The following is a 6,000-nucleotide window of genomic DNA, read 5'->3' on the forward strand; positions in this document are numbered from 1 at the left end:
TCTTAAAACTTGGAAATATTAGAACTTTCCATTTGCTGTTCTAGCACTCCTGACAATAATGCTCTGCCAGGATCCGAGCTAAATGAGGTTCCAGTCCCTGTCCTCAAGGAGCTCATGCCTGTGGTGTCTACCGGAGATCCCTAACCCAGCTAGGGGCTTCGGGAAAGGCTTCTTGGAGTAAGTGGTGCCTAAATTAAGTCTTGAAATATCCACAGACAGCTGAAAGGGGGTTGTGGTACCAGACAGAGAATAGCTTTCAAGGCAGAGGGAACAGCATAGTAAGTGGTTCGGTTTGGCGGACACTATAATCAAGGCAGGTTATAGGGATCAAGTCTTGAACCCTTTGCCATATTAAGGGGCTTAGGCTTTATCCTGCAGGGTTTTTTAAGCATGGAGAGGAACTCAGCACCCTATCTGATGGCTTGCTTTCATGTTCTTTATGACACTGAAGTGACATTTACCACCCAGGAGCTCTGTTTTGGGGGCCTATTGAACACCTGCCCCTTTCTTTCCCAAAAGCTCAGAAACCTGAAAGACAGTGATGGCTTGTGTGCCCACAAGAAATGGCTCAAGCCCTGGACATGTCTCCTCTTGTGAGGAGGAGGAGGCTCTCCCCTGACATTCATGACATTGTTCTTCCTGGCCTATGTCCAGTTAGCTCAGGGGCCAGAGCATGGGGCAACCGAGGCCCAGGCCACAGCCAGAGCCCAGGAGAACGATGTGCCTTGCCCTGTCCCACAGACCTGGGGGGTTGTCATGTGTGAAGAGGGTGTGAATGGCTCATTTTCCATTCCTCACAGGCTCAAGGCCACCCAGAGTGGGTTGTCCATTCAAGAAGTTTTGACTGAGAACATACTGTGGGCCCCGCACTGTGAACAGCACTTTAGGGCAGAGATGCGCTCCTGCCCTCAGGGACTTACTCACTAGGGATGAAGAGTAGGTTTGACCCATGAAACCTGGAGAGCAGTTAGAAAAAGTTTGAAAGCACATCAAAGGTGTTAAGCAAAGGCCATTAGATTCCAGAAATTCTAAAACAGGAGAAAAGAAATAGTCTAGAAACCTTTGTGGAGGAAGTGGGGGTTGAATTTGAACTTGATGGACCATGGCAATGTTTGAAGGGTCTCAGTGAGGTAGAGGGAGTGTTCTATGATGTCCATTTTATATTTAAAGAGAGTTCCATTTGTGGCTCAAGGACTTTGGACAAGCGGACCATTCAACAGCACCACTCCCAGCTATAGTCATTCAACAAATACACACTTAACATCTTTTGCAAGCCAGGCCTTGCTCTGAGCTATAGGAACAAATAAATGAATCATTCATAAATCCTGCCCTTGGGGAGCTCTCAGGCTATTGGGGGAAGATTAAATAGACAATTACAATAGTGTGGGAAGTACTATATATTTTTTTTATTCATCAGCTGAAAGATGGCTCACCACTAAGATAGTCTATACTAATCTCACACGTGGCAGTACATTAGTGCAGTGTGACGTTGCCGCCCCTTTCGTCAAGCAGTAGAATGTACTTTGCTATCCTTTGTTTCCGTGCTGACTTTGTGACTTGCTTTGACAAATAACAAGTGGCAGAAGTGACATTGCGCTACCTTTGAGTCTAGGCTTTAAAAGACCTTGCAGCTTCCTGTCTCACTCTCTTGGAATGTGGTGTCACAATGTAAGGAAGCCTGGCCTGGCCAGCTGGAAGATGAGACCATGTAGAACACACATGAACCTTCCACTGGGGCCCTCTAGACCAACCAGCTCCGGGGTAAGCCACCAGATGACTGCGACGTTTGAGTGACCCCAGGTGAGATCAACAGAAGAACTACCAGCTACGCCCAGCCCAAAGTGCCAATTTATAGACTCATAAGCAAATCCATGGTTACTATTTTAAACCATATGTTTTGGAGTAGTTTGTTACACAGCAATAGAGTACTGATAGCTATTATTACAATTGTGAATGTACCTGCCTTCTCCATTTGTTTTGTGAGCTCCTCCCTTAGGGGAAAGAAACAGGCTTTGTGCTGAACATTTTCCGTTTGCCTCCCCAGATCTGCTCTCTTCTCTTCTCCACTTTACTTTCTACCTTATGGATGTTTGTATGGGTTACATGGAGGGCTACCTTGCCCTCTGGATTCTGGTATGGTTTGGCCACGTGGAGCCCCAGCAGGGTATATATTCCCCTAGCTTCCTCCCTGTAGTTGCACCATGTGCTAGCTAGATCTCTCGACCAAGGGATACAACTCATGTCAGGCTGCCCTTACCATAGCTCTCTTCGTCTCCAGAGTCTAATAATTGTGCCCTCCCGGCTCCCTTAGGCATAAGGGTAGTGCCCTGACATTACTTGTACAGGAGTATTACCCTATCCCTAGTCCCTGTATTAAATAAGCCCTTTATTAAACTTTTCTTAAAATTACCCAATTTCAGAGTGCCGTCTATTTCCTTTGGACACCCTGATGGATAGTGTTTTATTCCTTAATCTATCCCAGCTGCCAGCTAGCTCATAGTACATGCTCAATGAATATGGTTTGGTGAAGAAATGAAGACACAGAGGATCTGCTGTTAGAGCTGCACTTTGGTCAGACAGACTTGGGTCTGTCTGGATCCTGGCTTTGTGGCTTCCCATCAACATGGCCTGAGTTTTCTCATATGTTAAGTTTGGACAACAAATACCAACCCTGCAGGATTTTTTGCTCAGATTATAGATGTTTGTAAAATGTTTGGCTCACAGTAAATAACTATGACTCTGGTGAGGAGGTAGGGAGGGTTTCATAACCATTTTCCCACTTGATTCTCACTATGAAGATCACTATCCCCGTTATTTTTTATTTTCACTTTTAGCAACCTAAGACCAGGGAAGGAAAACAACCTGCCCAAGGCCACACATTGAGTGGAGGTAGTCAGAACTGAATCCTGGTTTCTGATTCCTGGTTCAGTGTTCTTTTTGCCATGCCAGGCAAGGAAGAGGCATGACCTAAACACACCTTCTCTCTGATTAGCTAACTGGAAAGAAAAAAAGGAGAAGCTGGCAGGGACCGCCTGCCCCACCCTCTTCTTCGACAGAACTTTTTGAATTTTTCTAAGAATAGGTCTTGGCCTGCCTGCATGCCTTGCTGCCCAGCAGGACCCTTGAGAATGAAATCACCCTCCTGGAGACGAGGGATGGGAGAAATCATGCTTGGCTAGCAAGCCCTGGGAAATGAACACAGTGCATTTAGCAAGGCAGCTCAAGGCATTTAGAGTTCTCTCCCTCACCTGTGCCCTCCTGGGCACTCCTTCCCTTTGTCCCAGGCCTCCTCCTCCAGCAAGTCTTCTGGATCACTGCAGCCCTCACTGACGAGCCCTTCTCTAAGTTATCACAGTACCTGGCACATAGTAGGTGCTCTTTCAAGCTTGGGGAACAAAAGAATGAATGTGTCTGTTTGCATAAACATTCATTCCACAAATACCAATGTCTACTCGGTGCCTCCCCATTTGTTGGGGTGAGGACCCGGGAACAATCAGACAATGCCCATGCCTCACAGACCACAGAATCCTCATCCCAGTATTCACCATCCTGAGTGAGTCTGCTAACAGTTTCACTGAACGCTGTCAGAGCTGAAGGGCCCTCACTGTCTCACTTATACAAATGGAGAAGCCAAGGTTCAGAGGAACAACATTCTGGTACAGAGAAGAGAACTGACTAGAAGGCAGGACAGCTAGTTTCAAACGCCGGCCCTGCCAGTAACTTGCAGGCAACTCTCAAACTCCGTCTCTCGGCCTCGTTCTCCCTGTCTGCCACACGGAGCAAGAGTCACTTCGCCTCCCCGCCCCCCCCCCCCCCCCCCCCCCGCCTCCCCCGGGCACCGAGGGCTGTCCCGGCGCAGGAATCTATCTGCGAGAAGGCCTTTATCCAGGGAGGAGGGAGCTTTCGCTGTCTTTGTGAATCCTTCATTTTCAAAACCTCCAGATTCGGGTCCCCAAACCCCGCCTCCTCTCCAGGCTGCTGTGAGTTACCATGGAGACCGCAAGCCCCTCTCAGCTCCCCGCTGTTCCGCACCCCTCCCCCTCCGCCATCTCTCAGCCGTTTATCCTGTGGCTGTAGATTTCTAGGCCTGATTAACTCTTGAATCTACAAGAATTATTATCCCCATTTCAAACTGGGCAAACTGAGACCCAGAGCAGGGCGCGGATTTGCAATAGTCTACCCGCAGCCTGTCGCTGGCAGAATCCTGAACACAGATTTCCTGCACTTGGCTCCTCCGGCCTTCACCGCAACCACCCCCCTGCGGCGTTTCCAGCTCTTACTCAGGGATGCTTATTTTTTCTTTGTTCTTTTGTCTTCCCGCAGGAGTATTTCCCTATCGTAGTTTAGCTTTTTATTCTAAGAAAATCAGAACATGTCTGACTAAACCTGGAGTGACTGGGAGTTCGCTCTTTACATTAGCGATTTTAAATCTATTCTTGGATATGTTTAAGTCCTTTGTGAACTGAAAATAGTGCTGGGTGTTAAAACCTGACAAAAAGCAACCGCAGAACGCGCCAGCCCTGATTATGCTGATGTAACGAAGATAACCACGTTTTGGTGCGTTGCAATATGCCAGAACGCGTCAAGAAAACAGGTCGTGACCATGCAGAATTTACACAACGAACATCTGAGAATTTGGACCTACTATGCCGAGTAGTTAAAAGTGTTTCTGTAACTCTAGAAGACAAGGGGGGTATCAAAACCTTGGCATATGGAAAACAGAATTTATCCTGCAAACCTGGGTTCTAGTCTCAGCCAGCTCATTTTGATTTTCTGCACATTACTTAACCTGAAGGCACTGTGACACCCACTCCCATGTGGTGGCTGTACAGATGTGAGAGGATTTTTGGAAGTTGTGAGATCCCCAGCAGATGTTATTTATTGGTATTAAATGAAAGTTGGAGAAGATTGCCTAAATTTTCCCCCCAGGGCCTCCAATTGTCAGATTGTTCGATTCTGATATTTTCTATGATTAACCTATGTAATGCTACAGGTCTTTGATTCTAGAATCCTGGGTCTGATTCTAATCTCAGAACCCTGTGAATCTGACATTCGCTCATTCTATGCAAGTGTGAAGGCAAGGTCTGAAGGCCGGGGCAGGATAGAGACCCAGGTCGGCAGGATGATCCTAGGCCCCAGGGAGGAGCAGCTGTCCCAGCTCCCCATCTGGGCTCACCCATAGAGGCAGAAACTAATTTCCATCAGACCTGTCTTCAGCTCATCACTCTTCCTCTAGCCAGCTTTCCTTGGGGCCTCCTCACCTCTATTCTTATTCATCACACGTTTTCCTCGTATTAGGTCCAATTAAGCTACTTTGTCAACAATGAAGGAATCAAAACCTCCCTTGATCAGTAGGTCCAGCAGAGGAGGTCTTACTTAGGGTGACTCCATTTGTCCCCTCCCCATGCCCACCCCCACCTTGTACCCCATTACAGTCCCCCTATTCCTCCACACCCCAGATCAGCTCAGTGGATGCAGGAGCATTTCTTTCTGAAGGTTCTGGTACAAGGTGTTCTCTCCCTGACGGCAGCTGCTGACTCACCGCAGGTCGCTAATGCACCACGTGTCCAGTAATCAGTTGGGGCTGCTTCTCTAAAGCAGCAGCACACACACATGAGCTCACCTGCGTGGACACTGCTAGAGCACCAGCCCTGGGCTGAAGACTGGAGACCTGGGTTCCAAATCATTACAGGTTACCCGAGCTAGTGCCTTCTCCGTTTTTCAAAGAGAGTATTCTGGCTTGGTGGGCCTCACAGGGTTTTTTTTCTTTTTTTTTTAAACATTATTTATTTTTTAGAGCGAGGGGAAGGAAGAGAGAAAGAGAGGGAGAGAACATGGGTGCGTGAGAAACATCTATGGGCTGTCTCTTGTACACCCCAAACTGGGGACCTGGCCGGAAACATAGGGCTGTGCCCTGACTGGAAGGGAATCGAGCAACCTTTTGTTTCACAGGCTAGCACCCAATCCACTGAGCCACACCAGCCAGGGCTGTTTTGAGGC

This window comes from Desmodus rotundus, chromosome 3, assembly GCF_022682495.2.
Source record: "Desmodus rotundus isolate HL8 chromosome 3, HLdesRot8A.1, whole genome shotgun sequence".
Taxonomy (NCBI): domain Eukaryota; kingdom Metazoa; phylum Chordata; class Mammalia; order Chiroptera; family Phyllostomidae; genus Desmodus; species Desmodus rotundus.